At 34.0% G+C, this 26,143-nt stretch overlaps 1 long non-coding RNA gene across 2 annotated transcripts in view; it reads left to right on the top strand.

Annotated features, from left to right (window-relative positions):
* LOC136825021 (uncharacterized) overlaps nucleotides 1–25,012 on the top strand; it is a 275,262-nt gene extending 250,250 nt beyond the window's left edge. For both annotated transcript variants that reach the window (XR_010849211.1, XR_010849210.1), the window contains exon 5: nucleotides 24,476–25,012. This is a non-coding gene — a long non-coding RNA (uncharacterized lncRNA). The remainder of the gene's footprint in view (nucleotides 1–24,475) is intronic.
* Nucleotides 25,013–26,143: the final 1,131 nt, after the last annotated feature.

A 26,143-nucleotide genomic window follows, 5' to 3' on the forward strand; every position in this document is an offset into this window, starting at 1 on the left:
TGACAAAAGGCAAACGTTCGTGCGATCATGTTGCCAGTCGGACATAGTTTACGACGCCTTTGTTCTGTGTCCGCCGTGTGTCTTTTAGGTCGGTCCGTGATGACGTGTCCCAAATACGAGAATTCACACACGAATTCCAGACGACGATTTCCGAGCAAAATTCGTGGTTCCACAATAATATTAAGCGATCTCGGGAGCAACGACATGCACTGGGTCTTAGTTTCGCTGTATAGGATATCCAATTCCCTGCATATCTGGGCCAAGTGTCGATTAGTCACTGGAGACCTTGCACTGACGGGGAAATCAGAACCATGTCGTCGGCGCAACAGAGATTGTTTATTGTTATTTCTTTAATAGCGCATCCGATTGGGAGTGAGTTCGGTTTGACAATCTGGGCATCTGTGTACGTAGTAAACATATTTTCTTTCTATTAGATTCCTAATTTTATTCATCTTTGTATAATACGTTTCTCGTTCATGGCTTTTTGTCATAAGGCGTTAAAAATAAATCGATAACCCGTTTTTTATTGTTATAAATCTAGTAAGAAGTGTGTTTACTCTATACATTTAAGCCATTTATTAAAACGATTTCACAATTTTTTTTATCGTCATTTTTTTGTGGGGTGCAGAGCCAGAACGATACAGTATTCTGGGTTTTAGCAAGTCTATATGGGAGAGGCTGTTATCTCTAAGCCCCTTTTTCTTAGGCCCAGAAGGCTCAGCTACATATTTAGAGGTAAGTGGACTCATGCTCGATTCTCTTGGATCGAGCGCGTTCGTAGGACTCTTAATACACGGTCGCTACTGACCTATCCTTAGCTTAAGGGGACGTTAGACCCGTATTTCAGTGGAATCCGCCCGTCTACACATAGTTCGAACCTGGTACATCCATGCTCATAAGTGATGCTACATGCCTGCATGGGATTTCGTTCAAAATTTACTAACTGTCAACTAAGATGTTGTATATTATCTTTTATTTGAATGCCAAAACAAATTTAGCTTTTTAAAATAAGACCATAGTATATGCCACAATGGTGAAATCTATCATATATATCAAAACTGTAAGGAAATATTACATGTAGCTAAATTTCGGAAAATCAGTGACGAAACATTTCCAAAACTTCCATTCACCTAGTGCTGATGCGTTTGACAAAAAAGTCTTCATCAAACCTGGTTCGAATGATAAAAAAATAAAAAAAAAATAAAAAAATTTCATAACATTGATATTGCTTGTATTGCAACCATAATTTTAAATAGTCCTACTGGATTATTTTTTATACCTCGACACCAAAAATAGTATAAATAAATAAATACGAAAGTATTACTGTAGCTAAAATTACTCCACTTGTATCAACAGGTGGGCGGGGCTTGTGAGATGCAGCCATTTGAGTGGCAGCAACATGAACTACCTGAAACATAGTTCTGCAATGTGTAGAGACAATGAAATGATCCTGAAAATATTGATTTGTGTTTATTATAGGAACATTTAGATTTTCATAAAAAATAAAATGATTTGTATTATATTTCTTAGTTACTTCAAAAGTAATGGTTTGCGAGCAAATATTTGCCTATGCAGTTAATGCCAAGATTTTGTTCCTGTGCCTTAGCTTATTAGTTTTCTTTACTTGCTAAAAATACAGGTTGAATATATCCTAAAACTTCAAAATTACAATACAACTTTCCATAATTTTATGATTGTTGAACTTATTAGGTGCACTGTTGTGCTGCAGCGGTGGTTGCAAGAACCACTCCGAGTAGCATGTTAAGCATGCTGTCATTGACAGCACTACTAACCTTATCACACCATGCTTTAAGGTAAGCAATGTAAAAAAAAAATCAGTTCATGTCACATAAATTACGAATTATACCAGTGCAAAACAGATCATATTCATATTCATAAGTAAAATAATGTTAGCTGTAAATTCGCAATTTTATCAAAATGTATGAAACTGCAAATAAAAAAATGTTTAACACTACTTGGCAATCGTAAACGTTGAGTCTTCAATTTTGGACGGTATAAAAAAAAATGTTGCGTCACATTTGAGCATACCTGTACAACACATTATAACTGGGCCTGCCAAGATACATACGCACACACATACATATATACATTTATATATATATATATATATATATATATATATATATATATATATATATATATATATATATATATATATATATATATATATATATAATATATGTGTATGTGTATGTATATATATATATATATGTATATGTATATACATATATATATATATATATATATATATATATGTATATATAACATATATATACAGTATATACACTTGCTAAGAACCCAGAGGACTGCATCGTTCCGTCGGACATAACCGCAGAAAGGGAAAATATATTAAATAATCGCGATGAAAAATTACTGGGAATCAATGCAAAGAAATAAATTTATCGTAAACATAATTTATCACGAGAGGAACTGCTTGCAGTCAGATTTTTAATGTCTTATGAAAGGAAAGGAATAATCGAGAAACGTTTCAGGTAAAGATAAACTTAGTTAAGGCAACCACATCGCTCGGTTGTAAAATACTGAAGTTTCTTATGATATTCAGAATTCTCGACATTATGCAGAAAAACAGTTATTGCGTGCAAAGGAGTATTCGTTTTGGTAGGAGCAAATGTCTAATGAGGATTATCATGGAATTTTAATCATGCTATTTTTAGAAAGGAGAGAGAGAGAGAGAGAGAGAGAGAGAGAGAGAGAGAGAGAGAATCAACACAGACAGCGCGCATGCTAACACGGAGATGTCATTTGATCTAACGATTTATCTGTCACCTTAACCATGACAAAGTAATACAACGTGTACCTTGAACTGCTGATGCAGTGGCCCTACCCTGTGTTACATATACTCCAGTTTCCTAATTCTTCGTTGGGAGAGTCGGTAGAGTTGTGGGCTAGCACTCGCTAGGCCCGAGTTCGAGTCTCCGGCCAGCTAAGGAAGAATTAGAGAAATTTATTTCTCGTGACAGAAATTCATTTCTCGCTATAATGTGGTTCGGATTCCACAATAAGCTGTAGGTCCCATTGCTAAGTTACCATTTGGTTGTTAGCCACGTAAAATACTCGTAAGTCCAATCCTTCGGGCCAGCCATAGGAGAGTTGTTAATCAGCTCAGTGGTCTGGTAAAGCTAAGGTTTACTTAAACTCCAGTTTCCTCTGCACCAAAACTCAATAGTTCATGGACATATACTATTTACTTAAACACTGCTTACATACATATACGCTGACTTATTAATTACCAGGTACAACACTAAATATATTTATTTATAAGATGAATCAAGCCAGCTCTTAGAAACATGAAAAGGAGAAGAGATAATCAAATCCTGTATCTGTGTAAAAATTATCCTATCAAATTCCTTGGATTAAGGAGATAAGATCATTATATCATAATTATGATCAGATCAACTAATCGCTTGGCCATCAACCCTTTTAAAATTAAATGGATTTTATGTTACTCGGTTAATCAAAAGTTCAGGTAATAAAAGATGAATTTATCACGCTGCGATCATAGTAATTTGAATGCATCTATAATAACGGTGACTGTTATTTACATAATCAGGAGAAAATGCTTTCATCATTAGTAGCAAACATGTATCAAAACATTTAATGACTGTAGCCTATTCGGCCCTACAATGGAAAATTGGAGTATCTGGAAAATTTTTGAAACTGTGATATGCCACATACTGGGGTCGTGAAACCCAAAATACACAAGTTACTGCAGTTTCAGAATGATTCTTCAATGCTTTCCACGAGTAGTTAGGGGGTCCCATTTGCAGTATCTGCAAAATCACTAGTAAGGCAAGGGAAAACTGCAGTATCTACCGTTTTCCTCAGTTATTTATTTTGCAGATACTGCAGCCTTCAGTTTTCAGGGCAGTATTATTTACCACGCATTGGTAACGGATACCAATGCACTCTGGTGAATTCACAAATGATTGCTATTATAGTCATGATTGTCTTTAATAGATAATAAATGATGTCAAGATGCTAGACGACCAATGGAAAAGTTATGAGAAATTTGCTAAGATTATGCTTCCCTTAATGATTTTATAATATTCTTATAATAAGACAGAGACCAATGAAGAAAGTGCTTTCCAAATATAATTACTTTTACCAGTAGATATACGTTCCACTTAAAGCAAGGGATAGATATTTACTGTCCGTGCATAACTCATGTACGATTAGATGGTTAAACTCTAACCCTTCAAAATTTCCTGAATCATTTTATTGCGACCACCGAATTGATCCGCCTACATAAAATATGCATTAGAATTCCTAGACAGAAATACTGAAAATAAACATCATAATAATTACATTCTTCCATATCCGATTTTCAAAAAGCTCAGTGGTAATTAGCGCGCATTGCCTACGGGACATACGGAAATCATTTATGATAATTCCCGAAATAAAAAGGAAAATTGTTTTTCAACCCTACCTCCGATAGAGTTAAAAGATTTAAATATCGAAAACACACCTTCAAATAATTTCCTGTTCATTTTGAATCCGGAGAAAAACGTCCCTACTAAAAAGCGGACAGGGAATAATACTGATTTTACGGTAATGGGAATTCACTTCCCGTTCGACTTCCTAAAAAAATCGAGATACCACTGTTCGAGTCCTTTTCCACGAAAACAGTTGTCGACAAAGTGAGGCATGTTTTTTGCAACATTGCAGAGACTGGCCGACGCACGGAGAAATGAGAATCAACCCGAAGCGTGTGTATGCACGTAGATATCATTTCATCTGAAGATTCATCTGGCAGCCTAACCCTTACAGAGGAATACAACGCTTCCCTTTTGATGCAATTGCCGTCCCATTCAGATACTCCAGCTTTCCCCCTGCATTAGACGTCTACCCCATGAGACCGTAGAGAAAGGGCTGTAATCCAATAAGAGTGTTTCCTGATCAACAATGGGCAGATCTCATTGAGGAAAAATGGAGCCAAATCTGCTTACTGTTTGTTCTTCATGCCAAATCCCCCTCTCGGGGTCTAATTGGCTTAAAGGATTATGGACCGTACTTTTAGAAGATGTCACACTCCTTTACCATTTCGCTTTTTCTCTAGTTTTCTTCACTCCAGCTGTGAAGGGCCCTGTCCTTGGTTCTCTTACCACTCGTGACTCTCTGTCACTGCACTTCACACGCAGCTGTCTATTCATTATAAATAATATGCGGATTATGAGGTAATACAGTTGAAAAGAAATTTGTTCATTTTATTGAATTACATAATGCACTACCATGTTGATACGTCGTTGCATAAATGAGTTTAATTTCTTGATTTTTATTTCTACAAGCATAAGACTGGTCCCTCTTAAAGAACGGATGTATTTTTCAATCTTTTTTCTAACATTTTTTTTCTTAGCTGAGCAGTTGATGAATCTGACAACACAACTAATTTGCAATAACGCTGAATCAGTAAATCAGTAAAGCAAGAGCAGGAAGAGTTTAAGAAATGTATTGTTTTGCGAAATTTTTTTTCTTTTGCAGATTCTAAAAGAATGAAGACTTTTTCAAATGAAGAAAAAACTGCCTAACAGTTTATTTTGCTTCTTTTCTCACTAACACCAGTTTCACCACCTATAATAACGTTAATAATTTAACGTTAATAATTATAATTATAGCAGTAGCTCCGGACACAATTGGTAAAACACTAAAGGAAAGTTTCCTTTTGCACATCGGAGTTCACGCAGACACTTATGAGTAAATAATATCTTATACAACACGGCAATGTAGAAAAATGCGCCCTGTACAACAGGTAATTATCGGAAACATATAATGAAGAAAAATTCATTGGATCATAACTGAATTTCCCCATGATAAAAAGCAGCGCACCAGCCACCGCCCTTTTTACGCTTTACCATATCATAAATAGTCTGGATAAAAAGTTAAGTATACCTTAGTTTTACCAGACCACTGAGCTGATTAACAGCTCTCCTAGGGCTGGCCCGAAGGATTAGACTTATTTTACGTGGCTAACAACCAATTGGTTACCTAGCAACGGGACCTACAGCTTATTGTGGGATCAGAACCCCATTATGACGAGAAATGAATTTCTATCACCAGCTCTGCACGCACATAATGGAGAACATGGAATTACCAACGTACTTCTCCCATCTCTCCAGTGCAATCAGACATCTCTTCTATTGATGAAAGGGCGGAATCTCCCATTAATATCGGTTCCAGTCGAATGTCAAAGGGCGCGGTAATACCTTCACGCTTGGAAACTATAATTAGCTTTAGCCACCACAGGCTTATTTCCCTAAAACTTCATCCTGCTTCGGGTGATCTCTAGGTTTCTCACAGCTAACTCTTATTTAAAGTTTTCATCTATAAAATTTTGATAAGTGTATGTGTTAATGGTCTTTAAATGAAAGAGCAAGTTCCAGATCCTAAGTGGTTTCAAATTATATCTAAGATGCAACGGAGTTACGCAAATAGTATTTTCAATCACGTCTCGACAAAAACACTTTTTCCCCAGCTCGGGAGTCAGTGAAAGTACGTACGTACCAACTACTGTCAGCCTCAAATATACTTCACGAGAAAGTTCTCTTGCACACCTGCATAGATAACACCATAAATCACTGGTCCATGTGCTGTATGTGAATAATAATTTAACCGGCAATGAAATGCGAATATGATTTTCAGTTTCTGTTTGGTCTGAATTCACATAATGACATATTAAAAAGTTATAGGTGCGCAGCAGTACCATCATTAACATGATAGAAAACCTTTATCTTCATCTCCAAGTCAGTGCACCATATATGCCTAACAATGTCAGTCTATATTATATTTTCAAAGAAATCTTTCTCGCACGCCACTGCGGTTGACCTTATAAATGTTTTTTCCGACGATGTTTATGGACGTCAATGTAATTTGCAATCAAATGAGAAAACAAAACTCTTCTGTCAAATGAATGGAACACGCATTTAAGAGATTTATAAGCACACATCGCTACCGACATTGCCAGAGTAGAAAGCTTTTTCCCGCTCGGAAATCCACCTGGAACACTTCCAGAAAAAGTCTTCTCACGAGCTAGTGTAGATGATATTGCATTATGTTCCAGTTTTCTTTTAGCCAAATATCAATAATTCACTGATATTTACCATTTAGTAAAACAACATTTACACGCATACCCTCTAGTAATTATTTATACTATTTATAAGAAGAATCAGAACGGTTGTCAGAAACATGAAACGAGAAGAAACTATCAAATCCTATATCTATCTGTAAGGGAAAACATCTCGTCAAATTTCTTCTCTCGATGGGAAAAACAATTGCAATTATGATCTGATTAACTCATTACATTGGCCATCAACCATTTTTAAACAAAATGGATTTTATTGTATTTGGTTAATCAGACGTTCAGGCTATGAGAAATGAATTTATCACGCTCCGGTTGAAATAATTTGAATGTATCCATAATAATGCGACTGATGTTTACTTTTATCAAGAGCAAACACTTTCATCGTTAGCAGCAAATATCTGTCGAAACGGTTTCATAACAATATTATTTATCTTGCCATGAAAACGAACACCACTACACTATATAGAATATTACATATATATAATTTCCATTACAATCATGATTATATTTAACGGATGATAAATGATGTCAAAACCAGTTTGCAAAAGGTAAAGCATAAAGACGAACTTTCATTTAGCTTACTCTCGTAACGACTCCTTTTTCGGAGAATAGTGTCAAACTCAGGTGAGTAAGTAATATGAGGGGTAATTACTTGGAGACTTCCAGGGTTGTTGAAACGAGGGTTAAGGTAGGAACTAATCGGCAAAGAAACCTTACCTTATTATACATTAGGCCGGGATTCAAGAGCGGATGTCTTTCGCATCACACACACACATCACACACACACACACACACATATATATATATATATATATATATATATATATATATATATATATATATATATATATATATATATATATATATATATATATATATATATGGAGACGTTTTAATCTTTTCTACATATACTTTGTTGATTTTCAACTTTCAACTTTTACCTTAGACTCTGTATGGGCATTAAATAATAAAGCAGTTTCATCAGCATGACTTAATATGGATGTTGACTTACATTTGGTGGCTACTGAGTTCAGTATTAGTCTGTCTTAATATTACATGAAAATAAACGTCCTGAACAAATGCGGAACAGCATAATTTCTTGCTAAAATGTCACAGGGTCAGTTGTGTTGTTCATTTAGCAACTGTATGAAAGACTCTGCTTAACCCCCGTGCCAGTTCATAGAAAACCTCCTTTTTGATAACTAAAAGTTAGACCTGTGTTCACAAATAACGTAGATTTATCTTAAATTTTACCTCTGCGCGTTTTTTTTACGATTACAGCATCTCATTACTTGATTCCGAAAAAAAAAAAACTGAGGAATGGGAATTAGTAGAAGTTAATCCAAATATTTAAAGAGCCTCCGTCAACATAGACTAAATAGAAGGGATACAGTTTTGTTAAAAATGTCGAAGATTTCCTTTATCACCTGTACTTCCTTTCTGTTCTATGTTTACCAAATCGTTATCCTCTGCTATTTATAGCTTTGACAAAAGAGCCTACTCCATATATAACGAAGGCTTGCATGGAGAGTAAGTATGCAATGTTTACTCGGCACCGAAGACTTCCGCAGGGGAATACTGTTTCAGGTGTCCTCACTATAGTCTTTATCAAACATCCAAGTCTTGTTGCTTTCTGCTTTTTAATTTCCACCAGTTCTTTTTGGTAGCTTCCCACCTGACTGCCCAACTCCACAAACTTTACTTTTGATCATTTCTCACCTCTCACTCAAGAACATGTCATCCTGACGAGTTCAGTGGGAGTCTAGGATTATGACTCATTGGTCTCATTAGGCCAATTCTTGAAAATAAGAATCCACAACGAAATTCCGTAAATGACTTCCTTCAACTTATTCAGGCTGTAAGATTTTGTCTGAAAAGGGTAAATGCTCTGTAATAGATTAAATCTATTCGTATCATTTCTTCATTTATCGAAACATGATAAACACGTAAAATATATGCACTGAAGTTTCTTCGGTGTAATCGAGTTTTCTGTGTAGCGTATAATGCTGTATGAACTCTCAGCCATGAAAATCTCAGCTGCGGCCCATGAAACTTTCAGCTAAAGCCTGGTGGTGGCCTGTGTTACTGGCACCTATAGCGGTGCCAGACGCACAGTCATGGCTAACTTTAACCTTCAATAAAACGAAAACTACTGAGGCTAGAGGGCTGCAATTTGGTATGTTTGATGATTGAGGGATGGATGATCAACATCAATTTTCAGCTCTCTTGGCTCAGTAGTTTCTAAGATCTGTGGGCGGACAGAAAAAGTGCGGACGGACAGACAAAACCATCTCAGTGGTTTTCTTTTACAGAAAACTGAAATGTGAAATATGAACCGGAAATATCCAAAGAATTAATAATAAAAAAATGAACTCCCCTTTTAAGAATGGTTTAACCAAGTTGTTTACTGAAAATCAGAAATAACGATGGCATAAATCACTGCTTGAATAATGTTTATGATTTTAGTGGACATTTATGGAGTGGGGTAAAATTAGACTTTATTTCTCTCTATCTCATTAAATTCCCTATCATATTTTCCAACAAAGCTTTGAATTTATTTTCTCTTTTACTGTTGGCTACTTATTTGTACACATGCTTGCTCATTTATTTCCACGCTTTGCAAATCAACATTTTACCCTTTCTAAACTCTGAATGTTACTGCTTCTTGAAATAGTAATGGTATATGATACTTGCATCACAAACTACATTTTGTTTATGTAATAATTTCCTTTGTTGCCGTTGAAATGGATTATTTTTCCTAAGGCTTTTCATCCTATATATCCGCTTGTTTATTTCACTGAAAATAAATCGGAAGTGAATTTCTCACACATAATCTCTCCAGTCTTGAAATAGGTCGCTGTATATATGTCTTACAATTTCTTCTTGCCCTCAGTGCAGATCCTTAACATTAGTTTAGGAAAACTAAGTGATTTGAACGCATCCTTTTTATAATTCTCTTCGGATGGGATCCGGAAAGAGATATTGCTATTCGTTTCCTTTTTCTTTGTTCTTAGAATATGTCTTTACGCACCCACAGAGAGAGAGAGAGAGAGAGAGAGAGAGAGAGAGAGAGAGAGAGAGAGAGAGAGAGAGAGAGAGAGAGAGAGGGTGAAATATATATACATATGCAAGAGTTTATATATTATATTTCTTATAATACGTATATTTTCTGTAAATTTAATCTGTTTTCTGTAAAATTTTGATATATTCTCTCTTATATTTGTCATGTGTTGTGTGTTGAAATATTATCAGGTCTCAGATCTTAAAAGGGTTAGTTGACTATGTTATAAGATACATTTCTCTGTGAGAGTCATGTTTGCACAGCTGGGTGGGACAATGTTTGTTCGGTTTCAGGTGTGTGACCAGGGTATTTTTCCCTTTTTGTGAGAGATGTCCCCAAACCACTTAAGTTGCCAACTAAAAGGGAGATGAGTGACAGGTTTAGATCAAATCTGTTGACCAGGGCAAGGGTAAGCAAAGATTTGTTTCCTTATCTACTTAAGCTGTCATTAAAAAGAGATATGGGATGACAGGTTTAGATAAGCCAGTTGGTCCTGAGTCCTTTTTGTTTGAACAAGTTACTTACAGGAAATCCCCTGTCAATTTAAAAGAATGTAAGCTGAGAGGCCTAGATAGTTCTTTTGAGCCATGGAAAAATTCCCTTGTTTATTTTCCCTTCTCCAGGGGAAAACACCCATGTGTATTCCCATTTTTCCAGGGAAGATTCCCAGAGCGACCCATTTCCAAAAAAATGCCTAACAAGCAACATAGGTTTATTCTCATAGTAGAATTTTGGGAGACTGTTTTCAGTCCAGACAGAGACTAGAGTTTGGTTAGGTTTTGTCTCTCTCTCTCTCTCTCTCTATTCCCTCTCTCCCTTCAGAAGAGAATAAAATTTGTGGTCACACTCCAGACATATAGTTTAAGATTTAAGTTTTGGTGAAACTGTTAGTCTTAAAGGCGCCATATAAAAAGAGTGTTTTGAGCTGCAACAGGGGATTTACTAATGTGATACAAGCTTGTATAAGGTAAAGTGGTTTTTGCTTATTTTTATCATGGTAAAATAAGAATGTCAGGTAGATTTTGCCTTGGTGAACTTATTGTTGATAAATCTTTTGTGCATTTTTTTGTGTGTTCTTGTTTTTGCATTTTTTGTGTGTTCTTGTGTTTACAATTTCATAATTTTACCCAAAATTTTATGTTGGTGATTTAACAATTATTTGCTTAACATTTTACATATTTTTATACTTTAAAATTGCACACTTGATTTGATTTACATTTGTTAAGATTTCCTTTTCAAATCTTTTGTAATTCTTAATAGGTTGAATCTTGTTTAGTTAACGTAATTTCTTGATAAATTAAAGTTTTGTGAATTAATCTTGTTTAAGAATTAAATCTTGTGTTGTTTTCAAGTAATGGTAAATTTTTCAGACTTGAATTCTAATTATAAACTTTGAAGTTAAAAATAAAATTTTATATTTAAAATGATTAAACAGTGTTTCATTTGTTGACCACTAGTGAATAGGGTTATTTATGTGTGCATCAGGCAAAGTGATAAAAATATTTTGTTCTCCTTCAGTTACTGAAGTGAATTAAGACAAGGGAAACAATTATTGTTGTTTGATGGAGTGATGCCCTTTTTTATCCAGTATATTTCAATACCTCATACATAGTTTGATAAACCTAGTTAGATTTTTCAAGTGATAAGCAAGTTTTAAGGGATCACTGTTACCTTTAGAGCGTTCAGTCATAATTTTATTGTTATGAGGTTCAGGTATCTGGCTGAAGTGAGTTAAATTTTTGGATTTCATGATTAGCTGTGTGATAACTAGGTACTTGGTACACTTCGTGACAATATATATATATATATATATATATATATATATATATATATATATATATATATATATATATATATATATATATATATATATATATATTCTGTATTCTTCTCAGCCACTAAGATAAAATGTCTCGATGTACTCCACAATGAATATAATGTCCAAGCATAATTTTCAGGCTTTCCTAGATTTTTTCCTCATCATTTGACTGTTGTCTTTGACTTCAAGAGAACCTTCATGAGTGCTCACAAAGCAAAATTGCAGATGAAGTTCCTTAAAGTGTTCCGAAATACATGGCGGTAACTGTACATTAGACAATTAAATTTTAACTGCTAAAAGTATCCTGAACCACTTCATCATGACCAATGTACTGGTACGCAAGTATAAAACAAGTAAAAATCGATTTTTCTGTACAGCCGCTACAGCGTATAATCAAAGCCACCGAAAATAGATCTATCTTTCGGTGGTTTCGGTATAATGCTGTATGAGCCGCGGACCATGAAACTTTAACCACGGCCCGGTGGTGATCTACCCTATATCGTTGCTAGAAGCACGGTTATGGCTAACTTCAACCTTAAATACAATAAAAACTACTGAGGCCAGAAGGCTGCAATTTGATATGTTTGATGATTGGAGGGTGGATGATCAACATAGCAATTGCAGCCCTCTAGGCTCAGTAATTTTTAAGCTCTGAGGGCGGACAGAAAAGTGCGGACAGAAAAAAATGCGGACAGACAAAGCCAGCACAATAGTTTTCTTTTACAGAAATTCAATAAGAAAATGAAAGCCTTAACAGAAATACTCGAAATAATAAAATAAGCGTGACATTCCTCTTTATATACAGCGGTAATTAGTGTACACTGCCTTCTGGGTCAAACCATGTAATGGAACGGAAAATTACTTTTATTTTACGTAAATTCAATAGATTTAGAATGGCCGACTTTCTAAAATTTTCCTTCAAACTTTGTGTGTTCATTCTGAATTCGAGATAAACATCTCTGCTGATATCCGGACGGGAATAATACTGATTTTACGTAAATGGAAATTCAAGTCCCGTTCGCTTCCAAACAAATCCCGGAAAACTTTGCTCGAAGCCTTTTCCACGAAAACAGCAATTGACAAAAAAGTGGTAAGTTTTTTTCGCAACAATGCAGCTTCGATTCTTATTGCAAAGCCGCCAGATGTTTTGGTGAGATACTGTCCTGTTAAAAGCACTTACGATTTTATATATTTCAAGGGTTTGAAGTAAATAACCTCAAAATTCTACGTAAATAAAAAAAAAAAAAAAAAAAAAAATATATATATATATATATATATATATATATATATATATATATATATATATATATATATATATATATATATATATATATCATATACGCTCTGAGATAATTTACAGTTCATCAACAACTGTTGTACTTATGCTTATCATTCTCATGTAATGTTTCAGTTTGGAAACTTTCATTGTTATTTGATATAACTTTCATAAATGTACAAGTCAGCCTGAAATATACTTTAACAGAAAGGTTCCTTGCCCACCTGTCTACATAACACCATAAAACCTTTTGCTCTATGTGAATAATAATTTAGTTGGCAATTTAATGAAGATATAATATTCAGCCTTCCATTGACCTACATTCGCATCATCTAAGTTACTTCTATTACAAGGACACAGCAGTACCATCAGTTACGTGACAAGAGGTCTTTATCTCTGGCTCAAAGTCACTGCCTTATACAATCTGTCATAGATATCTCTCGCAAACACACCAGTATAGTCGACCTTATAAATAATGTTTCACATAACAATTGTGAATATTAGTGTAATTTACAATCAAATAAGAAAATAAAGTTCATCCGCCAAGTGACTGGAAGATGCACTCAGGATGCAAGAGATTTATAGTGCTTATAAATCATGACTGCGTGTTCCAGTCACTTGACGGATGAACTTTATTTTCTATCTTACAGAGCTTTATTTGGAAGTGTTCGCAGTGGATTTCTGAGAGGGGAAAATTTCTCTACTCTGGCGTTGTCGGTGATGACGTGTGCTACACCACTACCAACAACGCCACAGAAGAGAACTTTTCTCCCCTCAGAAATCAACCTCCAACACTTAAAAAAAAAAAAAAAAATCTCTAAGATAGATTGCATTATATGTAATTTTTCAGTGACATAATATATATATATATATATATATATATATATATATATATATATATATATATATATATATATATATATATATATATATATATATATATATGTGTGTGTGTGTGTGTGTGTGTGTGTGTGTGTGTGTGTGTGTGTGTGTGTGTGTGTGTGTGTGTGTGAATGGTAATATAACCGGTAATTAACGAAGAAAATAAGTTTCAAACCTTGATGGGTTTCACCTCGCTTCCAATATGCTAAGAAGTCAAAAGTACATAGCTGCACTATTTATGTCGGGGCGGTTAAAGTTCTTCTGCAGCTCGGAAGTCCGTGCCAAATATGCGACCGGTAGGAAGCTCTCTCCCACGCAAGCATAGACGATGTTTTAAATCACATTTTCCCGTGATGCATATGAATTCAAATATGATTGGCTACTGTTTAAGAGAATGTTTGAGCACTCCACCCACATTTTTGACCTCTCACCCAAGTCCTAAAGGCATTACGACTACACAGCATCTTGGATACAGTTTCGAAGATGTAAAAGAATATGATTTTTGCTGTTCGAAAGCGATTGAGTAATTAAAAAAAACAATGGCGAAAGATCAAAAAGATATTAGGAATAACAGAGTCCTTCAGCTGTTAAATATCTATGGCAAAAATATAGCAACGCGATTAAATACTGTTAAAATATCGAGAACTGAAATTGATACAAAACTATGGGAATAAAACTTTTCCAGTAAAACCATTTTAATTAGAATATTTAATGAGTTTTAGTAATATCGCTTATATTAAACTTTCTTTTTTTAACGTGTATAAAAATCAGTTCATTTAAGTCGAGGATAAAAGATAGGAAAATCTCTCTTCCGTAACACTGCAACTTAAAAATGAACGATATTTAAATTCATCTGACTTTATTGAATAATATTCATACAATTTTATTACCACCAGAATTTTTCTATTCCAGAATGATTTATATTATCAAAGAAAATTAATATAAAGCATTGATGTATATTTTTGTTAATAATGTAATTCACTTACATTAAGCAAAATATTCCTGCTTACCTTTACTACCCAACCCTGAACTGCTGCTTTGATTTTCAGACGTGATAACACTGCGGCACTGACGCTGTACTTATGAAAGCTTATAAATCGAAAATCAACTCGGGTAAATTCTGTGCACAGTCTGAACATGAAAAACAACAAGGACTGCGATGATGTAAATATCGTGAATTGTAACAGATAAGACGTCAACGCCTCAGCTTTCAAAATCGGCCACTGGCCGAAATTGGCCCCAGAGTCGAAATCGAGATATAGACGGAAACGAGAGGTTGGAAAACACTTTCTAATTTCGTCAGAGGTCCCTTTGAATCAGCAGAGCGTCGCTTGCAAAGGATTCACAGCCAGGAAAGGGGGAGGCATTCCATCGCCAATGTTTTCAGAGAGGAGATTAAAGAGGAAACTCAGCTGAGAAACGAATGGATAAAGTTGACATCCTGGAAGGGTACAGAAACGTTTCCTGTACACGATAAGATGAGCTGCCTGGAGAGAGAGAGAGAGAGAGAGAGAGAGAGAGAGAGAGAGAGAGAGAGAGTAGGGGTGTTTTGGTCGGTCTACTCTACTGAATATCTATGAATGGTTTCACCCCGTGGTGTGAGTAGCTCCTCGAGGCCTTTCCGTTTAGTTGATATTTTGATTAGTTACTGAACACAAACGTCTGGATTATTTACATACATAAATAGACATACGTACACACACACAAGCAATACACACACTCGCACACACACACACAACACACACATATATATATAATATATATATATATATATATAAATATATATATATATATATATATATATATATATATATATATATATACAAAAAATATATCATCATATCTAGCTATCTATATATATATATATGTAATATATATACAATATATAATATCAGTGACAAGCATACAAAAGTGATAATAAGTTATTAATAGATTCTCATATCTATCTATCTATCTATCTATATATATATATATATATATATATATATATATATATATATATATATATATATATATATATATATATATATATATATATATATATATAGTCTCATTTCTTTTCACTCCTTTTTCCCACCCCAGCTTCGACCAGCAACAGTGGCCTAACAGCTAGGTATCTGTACTACTTAGTTCAACAGCGATACACCACTTTTTTTTTTTTTTTAAATGATCCCATCTGTCCCTCCTTGTTCCGTTTCGAACACGTCTCGTCCAGTCGTAAGCGAGACGCTCTCCCAACAACAAAGCACTAGAGAGAGAGAGAGAGAGAGAGTGAGATCTGGTGAGAGCTATCTATGAGAGAGGGTGTCTATATCTGGTGACTACATAGCTATCTATGAGAGAGGGTGTCTATATCTGGTGACTACTTATCTATCTTTATAAGTAGACAGATGGGTAGATAGTGAGATAAAAAGAATGTTTTTTCCGTAACACCTGTGTGTCCAAGTCAGTTGTTTTTGTTGCCACTATGAATGCATTATAAATATCTACCGCCAACTATCATTTTACATCAGCTTGAGCCAAAGAGAGGGTGTACTTGTGTGGTACAAATGCCATCAATTACACCATAAATGTTTTCTCATTATTTTGACAACGATGTAAACGGCTTATTTTCCACACTTGAGTTAAACTCCTTCTTTGTTACTTGTCAGTTTAGCGGGAGCATTTTGGACTTATATAAATTCAGGAAACGTTATTTCCCACAACTTTTACCAAATTTTATGACATTTCATAATCACCCTAGGAACAGGGATACACGCAAAGCTCTACAATAATCTATAAGCAACCCATATAAGAGATGTTAATGCAGGAGATCTATTAAGAATGTATACTTTCATTTCTCACTAAGTAATGGGAAACTGCTTTTAAACCTGGCTAGCCAGTGCAATGTAAAAACAACAACTCTGATTAAAACTGGGACTACTAGTGTCATACAATACACGGACTTTCACCTCAAAATAAACATTGTAGGTCTTATGTCCTTTGACTCAACGTGCATTAAGATTTAAAGTGGAGAGATCCTTCTTGAAAATCTAATTATAAAGCAAAAATACTCATGAAGCCTTCTTAGAAGTTTTAAGTATAGTATTTGAAAACTACGAAAACATTTTTTCATAGGCAGGCAAACAAACATATATATATATATATATATTATATATATATTACATATATATATATATATATATATATATATATATATATATATATATATATATATATATATATATAAATATATATATATACACTGTATATATGTTTGTTTGCCTATGAATAAATGTCTTAGTTTTCAAATACTATACTTAAAAATTCTAAGAAGACTTTATGAGTATTTTTGCTTCTTGATTAGATTTTCAAGAAGGAATTTCTTCATATTTCTTGCATTTGGATTTCAAGACTTTGCAGTGACAAGGGTATTCAAAAAAGCACGAAGAATTTGAGAAGTTAAGAGGGTTTTGTGGCTATTACAAATATATATATATATATATATATATATATATATATATATATATATATATATATATATATATATATATATATATATACACACACACATATATATATATATATATATATATATATATATGTGTGTGTGTGTATACACACACATATATATATATATATACACACACACACATATATATATATATACACACACACACATACATATACATTATATATATATATATATATATATATATATATATATATATATATATATATATATATATATATATATATATATATATATATAAATTATATATAGCCACAATGCCTCTTAAACTTCTCGTATTCTTCGTGTTTTTGGAATACCCTTGTCACTGCAAAGTCTTAAGATCCAAGTGCAAGAAATATGAAGAAACTATGATGTCAGGTAGCGGGATCCTTCTCGTGGTTAGGTCAGCAACGTGACCTCGTCGTGATTATGGTAGCGCAGGTTCGTTTCCCGCTACCGGACATCATAATTTCTTCATATTTCTTGCACTTGGATCTTATGCTGCCAACGCCTCTATGAATCCCATTACATGCCAGGCTGGCACTCTGAAATGCAGCATTCAACTCCTAGGGAGACCAGCATTCTATTAAGCTGCCATAGCCTGTAGGGATTCCAGTGCACCCAAGGCTGGCACTCTGATATGCTTCTTTCACCTCCCACGTGGGCAAGCAATATTTTAAATTGTCATCATCTCTAGGGATACCGAGGCAAGCACTCTAATATGTCTCTCTCACCTCCTAGAGAGGTGAGCATTTTGTTATGCTGCCTTCTCCTCTAGGGATCCAGGTGCACCCGAGGCTGGCACTCATATATGCTGCTGTCACTTCCTGGTTAGGCCATCATTCTTTTATATTGCCATCTCTTCTAGGAATCCCTGTGTGCACAAGGCTGGCACTCTTTTATGCTGCTATCACTCCCTTGGGAAATCAGCATTCTTTTTTTCTGCAATTGCCCCTCTGGATCCCTTTGCACTCCAAGCTGGCATTCTGCTATTCTCCTCTCACCTACTAGGCAAGACAGCATTCTGTTTTGTTGCCATTGCCTCAGTGGATCCCACTGCACCCAATGATTGACCTTTATGCTTCTGTCACCTAGGGAAGCCAGCATTCTGTTATGCCACCACTGACTCTTTGGATCACTTTGTATGCCATGCTGGCACTCTATGGTGATGCTATCACTTCGTAGGGAAGCCAGAATACTTTTAAGCAGCCAACACCTCTATGGATCCCATTGCACCTGAGGCTGGCACTCTGATACACTGCTGTCACCTCCTGGAGATGCCAGCATTCTTTTATGCTCTCATCACCACTAAGGATCCTGGTGCACAAGAGGCTAATTCTCTGATACGCTGCTGTCACATCCTGCAGAAGTCAGCATCTTTTATGCTATCATCGCCTCGATGGATACAGTTGCACACCAGACTGGCACTCTGTTACGGTGCTGTCACCTCCTGGAGAGGCCAGCATTCTTTTATGCCACCATCTCCAAAATGGATCACAGTGCTCCCAGACTAGCACTCTGATATCCTGGTCTCACCAGAATTCTTTTATTATGCCATATCTTCTACAGATACTGGTGCCAGCATTCTTTTATGCCACCATCTCCAAAATGGATCACAGTGCTCCCAGACTAGCACTCTGATATCCTGGTCTCACCAGAATTCTTTTATTATGCCATATCTTCTACAGATACTGGTGGAAACGAGGATGTCTATCTGTTAAGGTGCTGTCACCTTCTAGGGAGGCCAGCATTCTTTCATGCTGCCATCACCTCACTGGATACCAGTTCACACCAAACCGGCACTCATTTATTCTGCTATCACCATTGAGGGAGTCCAGCATTCTATTATGCTGCCATCTCCTCGATGGATCCCGGTGCATGCCAGGCTAGCAATCTATTATGCTGCTGTCACGTTCTGGGGAGAGTATTCTTTCATGCTGCCATTGTCTTTATAGATCCTGTTGTAAGAAAGGGTGACATTTTGTAATGCTACTTTCACCTCCTGTAGAGGCAAGCATTGTTTTATACTGCCATCGCCTTAAATAACTTAAAAAGAAGAGGTGTGTTTTGTTTTGGTATTATAGTTCCTTACCAGACTGCGATTATCTTCATCTAAATAATAAACAACAACCATTATGGAATGAAATATTACTTGCCTAAGTACAGGAGACATTAATTTTCTGCCTAAATAAACAAGTTGCTGCTTACTATACTTCGTTAGGTGCTAGAATTAAAAATGAAAATCATATCGATTTGAACAAAAGCTCAGCAAATCAGAGAACTTTGCTATTTAATAAAATATCCCTTTACAAAATTATGAGATTCCATATGGAATGGTAACTACAAAACCGAAACATACATATCAGAATCGGGACAACTTTAATCATTATAAAAAGAGAAGATTTATTAAAACCTCTCTCTATAGAATTAACCATTCTTTCGAATTCCTTCGCTTTTAGGGATAAAACAATTTCTCTTATGGATTAAATCCTTTTTGTTGCTTTCGATTTCCATAAAACAAAAACACTGAGATTTACTTAAGGGCGAACACTTTAATCATTGTTAACACTATTATCCGTAAAAAGTTTCATTACAGAATTATTTACCACTGCTCTTTACAAAATTCAAAAAATTATTACTAATAGAGTCATAATTATGTTTAATAGAAAATTAATTTCATTAAATTGTAAGAACACTAACAGAATATTTTGCAAACATATTCATCAAAATAGTTATTTATTGACGCCTTTGTCCCATGGAATGGGTGGAACTGAATGCGATAATGAGATATGAAGGGAATCCTGAAATATTAATGAACCCCTGATTAATAATTTATTACGTTTAATTATATGCATGTCTTAGCTTGAAGAACAGATGTAGAATTTTTATTAATAAGTAGACTTTATATAAATTTTTATTAATGAATGCAAAAAAAAAAAAAAAAATTTTTTTGCTCATTTCGATCATAATTACCTATAGTGCTATTTATATTTTAGAGGGATATGATTGTAAACAAGGTTAATATGATTGCTATTTTAGGAAATATAAAGTAAAGTCTCATAAAATTGCTACAATTTAAAACTGGAGTAAAATTTATTTAGAATATATTGAAATTTCAAGATGATGTTAAATAAAAATCAGTGACACATAACGAAGCACATGTATGACAACAAACAGTAAAATTCGTCCAGAGAAATAGTAAAGCTTTAAGACGAAGCATCAAAACATGATAATAATTCACTTGAAAAAATCTTTATCTTTAAAAGAAAATTATGTACTTAAGTATACTTTAGTTTAACCAGACCACTAAGCTGATTTAACAGCTCTCCTAGGGCTGGCCCGAAGGATTAGATTTATTTTACGTGGCTAAGAACCAATTGGTTACCTAGCAACGGGACCTACAGCTTATTGTGGAATCCGAACCACATTATAGCGAGAAATGAATTTCTATCACCAGAAATAATCTCCTCTTATTCTTCGCTGGCCGGTCGGAGATTCGAACGCTGGGCCAGCAGTGTGCTTGCTGAGAACGGAACCCACCCACCCGGTGAGGAGCTATATATGTTTTTATATATATATATATATATATATATATATATATATATATATATATATATATATATATATATATATATATATATATATATATACATATATATATATATATATATATATATATGTACTATGAGTACTATTAGTATTTTTTTGCTGAAATATTCTGATACGGAAGTTACTTAAACATCATAATGTCGTCATTAAGGCGGTAAAGACCGTACCGCAGAAAATCCCATGCATATCTAACGCTCATGGCTACCTAAGTGTAAATATCAAGTTCGAGTTGTGTAATTACTAGATGGTTTCCGCAGGGGCATGGTGCCGTCCACGCGAGTTACACTGCACCCACTTTTCAGCCTTTTACTTTACCCCATTCCCTCTTCCTTTCTTCCATCTTCCAGTCCGCCTCAACCCCGTCTTTTCACTGTCTTAAGCGCTAAATGGTAGGTAGCAAGTTCCCAAGTGCTTGGCTTTATAGCCTAATTTTCATAAATCAATCAATCGCTAGTTGGTTTTCTTTCATTTTTACGAGCTTTAATGTTAGATCATTTCTGAGAGATATTGAGTTATGAGCTATTATTGCTAATCCAGGCCAGTCATAAAAATATCTTCTTTTATATTACCCAGAAAAATCTCTAATAGAGGATATCGTAAAATGATGAAGTCTTTTTTGCTGAAATCATTCAAATAAAGTTATTTTGCTTGGCACGATGAACTAATTGCATTCTCTCTCTATTTCTCCCCTCTTCTCTTTTTCGCTTTTTCTTTTTTCCTTTCCTCTCAAGTCACGAATAAAAAAGACATTTCTTTTTCTTATTTGTTGTTTTGAAATTTTCGTTCACCTATGCATTTCTTTCCATTGACAACTGGAAGTATTTCGGAAAATATGAAATAATGTACACAAACACTTGTAGCTTTGTACTCACATAACATTGATACGTATAATACAGGACAATTGGTCTGTAAAATCTAAATACTGTTAATATTCATCGCACAGGAAAGCGAAAGAAGAAGTTACCAATCTTTAATGTTCACATCTTCTTTACTGTGTACCAGAGAAAATGTCTTATACGATTTTCGAAACCGAGTACATTTACTCAATCAATATGCGAGAGAGAATTTCGATTTGCACAAATCACTGGAATTTGCGGTTGAATATTGCAAGTTCAGCACATATTGGAAAATCTCCGGAGGAGATTGAACGTTCGTTTTCTATCTCGTATGATCACATTGCTTCCGGGTATATTGGCCAAGTGTGCTCTTCAAATCGTTTACGAATGCAATAACCCACATCGTAAAATTCGGGATTACGCAACGTCGAGAGCCACTGAACATCTTCATTTTATAGAGATAAAAGGCTTAGTTATACGCGTTATATTTACGAAAATTCTACCAAGATATTTTTTTCAGTTTTTAAGAATAAAAAAACTTTTCGAGTAATTTGTACATACCACTATTTCAGTAACCTGAAGTCTCCAGTTAAAACTAAGTCGTTTATGAAATTCTTTCGACATGGATTCTTATTTTTATGAATAAGATGAACGAGAACACTCGGTAACAGTTTTACAATTCCTTATGGTTCGTCAGAAAAATCTGCTCTTGACCGAAAGGTGAGAATATAGAGCAACTAAAGTTCGAGGAGTTGGACAATTTAGTATGGAGTAGGTCAAAGGGAACTGGTGAAGATTAACGGGTAGAAATCAATGCGGCTTTTAATACTGTCTACTGTGAGTGTTGCACGACACACTAAACGTTATTCCCCTACAGAGGCCTTTGTTGCAAAGTAAAAACTGCCTGCTTTAATGCAAAGCGAATTAGTTCCAAATGGTAGGTGACAAAGAAAGACACCAAGATGAAGACAATATGTAAGGCAAAGGTGAAAAATTATTGCGTGAGCTCTTTCTACAAAAACGGAAAGAACGGAACAGTAGAATGTGATCATCGCAGAATAGGAGAATAAGTGCACCAACAAAATTACACGCGTTTGAAGTAATCTCTACTAATTTCCTTTTCTAAAATTTTTCTCTTCCCATTTCAAACAGCGATAAACTGAGACCGTAGAACTGGGAGAGATTTAACTACAAAGAGGAAAAAAAGTCAGTTGCTATACCCTAAGCTAAGTTTGCTTAGTTTGCAAAAAGAAGGCTAACTATGAACAGGATCGGGGCTTAGATAAAGTCTCATATAAAAATATATAGAAATTAAGTGACAATCTAGACATTTGATAAACAAACAACAAAACTGACGCTGAAACATTTGCCAAGAAATTATCTGTTTATAGTTCGGATCGCCCAGCTGGTTGCTTTACAGGCAACATTACGATAGACCAATCCGCAATGCATTATCCACCAGACTATACTAAATTTGCATAGAAAAATCTTACTGATATTGCTACTTTACAGAGTACAATATAAACTCTTAACCGAGTGCATGAAAACGGCCCCATGCAATGGCGATGTGAGGTTAGGTATAGAATGTATTCAATAATAAATAATGTATATATATATATATATATATATATATATATATATATATATATATATATATATATATATATATATATATATATATATATATATATATATATATATATATATATATATATATATATATATATATATATATATATATATATTATATACTGTATATATATATATATATAACTGATAAATACAAAGTAATTTAAGGATACAAGAGTTCGAGTGGTATTCTTTTGCCATATAAATTTTTCAATTATCAATTTATTCAAGTTGAGAGTCCTTCATTAATGAAGTGTTTCGATGATGTATACAAATTTGTATATCCGAATGTGTGGATAGTTTAACGAAACTGTTATGTGCAAAAGGTTCTGAACACAAAGAAATAAGTTCAGTGACCTTTCTACCACTGCCTAAGCCGTCTCATTTCTTCACAAGAGTATACTGACATGACTTTTGTAACATTAATTTCAATCACTCTGATTTTAGTATTTTGTAACATTAATTTCAATCACTCTGATTTTAGTATTTTGTATATATATATATATATATATATATATATATATATATATATATATATATATATATATATATATATATATATAAACCGAGCTGTTCATTAGAGACATTTTGCATATAGAAACTGCCACCTACTTTGAATACAGACAACACTGCCTTCAGCATTAGAGTTTTCTATTGAACCTCATCTTTATCTTCTCTTGCATTTCTGTATTTTAAATATATATTGTATTTTTTTAGGGGATAAATATATATCTTTTTTTTTCGTCTTTACAGAACCTGATGATGGAGATAAGTCCAAGACCTGAAGAGACTGAATAAGGTAAGAGAAAATTATGAGGTTTGCTTTGGTAATTCATGTTTAAATTATTATCATGATTAGACCGACGAAACTGAGAGTTGAGTGAAATTTGAAGTAACACTGTTAAACAAGCTGGAACGGTAATTGGGAAGGATTTTATGATTTAATAGCAAATGACTTGGGAAGAAATTCTCATCTAAAGACGCAAACAGTATGCTAGAAATATATGAGCAGTAAGTGAGTAAGAGAGGTAAAAGGATTTAAAGTCCCAACTTCATTGCAAGAAGACAGGACTTTAAATCCTAAGAGACAGAAAAATGACAACTAATTATTTTAGGCAGATTGCATCGAAGGGATGCTACAAAAACACCTTCGTATTGCTTGTTTTAGTGTGTCACAGTTAGGTACGTTATGCACCCATTTTGGCACTGATAATTACGTAATGAGACCTTAGGTACCACAGGTACATGAAACGTTTCTAATTTGCTGATTGGACAGGTTACTACTTTCTTTACTTTTGCGTATTTGAATTATTAGTGAAAATGATATCTACTGGCACCAAATTCTCAATAAAACAGATTTTTTACTATTTGCCAAAGTAACACAGACATTTTATATAAAAAAATAAAGCTGAAAATATGCTGTTTGCACATATACAGAATCAGAAAAGCATTTAAGAGTATAAAAAAAAATGTACCATTAAATCCTATTACTATAGGTACAACTCTGTCGAATTCCTTCGCTTTGGGGAATAAGGTAATTTTAGTTATTGACTGATTAATCGCATCAGTCACCAAGCGTCTTAAAACCAGCATGAATTTTTTTATTTAGTTAAATAAGGGACTAATATTTTCTTAATGTATATGTCATTGCTGACGACGCTCAACCATTTAAGAAATACTACTATGCCATTCTAATTAAATAACAGAACACAATTTAATCATTAGTAACAAACATTATGGAAGCAGTTTCGTTACAATATTATTTATCACACCACGACAACAAAAGTCTGCAACTCCATACAGAATTGACCACGACTACCAGTTAAATCATATTCGTGTTTAACGGAGAATAGTAATACCGAAACGCCAGAATGAACACTCATAGTATAATAGATGAAAAAATTGCTAAATAAATAGATACATAGATACATAAAATATATATATATATATATATATATATATATATATATATATATATATATATATATATATATATATATATATATATATATATATATATATATATATAATCATTAAGCTACAAATGTCGTTTGTATATATATATATATATATATATATATATATATATATATATATATATATATATAATATATAATAATGAAAAGCTACAAATGTCGTTTAATGGATTGGTACCTGGATTGTTGATTTATATCAGCATCCTCGTAGGCCACACTAAGGTCATCCAACTGGAACAAATTTACAAATCTCTTTGCATGGGGACGTTTCGACATAAACCAGACTATTTTAATATAAATACTAAAACCAGTGTTATACTAAGGAATCCAAGAAAGACTTTAATTTTGACAGGCTCATAAAAAACATGGCTTCCACATTGGAATCCCACATGATAAATTTTGAATGTAATGATAAATCAAAAATTATTTTACGTACCAATGCCTG

Source organism: Macrobrachium rosenbergii, chromosome 36 (assembly GCF_040412425.1).
Source record: "Macrobrachium rosenbergii isolate ZJJX-2024 chromosome 36, ASM4041242v1, whole genome shotgun sequence".
NCBI lineage: Eukaryota > Metazoa > Arthropoda > Malacostraca > Decapoda > Palaemonidae > Macrobrachium > Macrobrachium rosenbergii.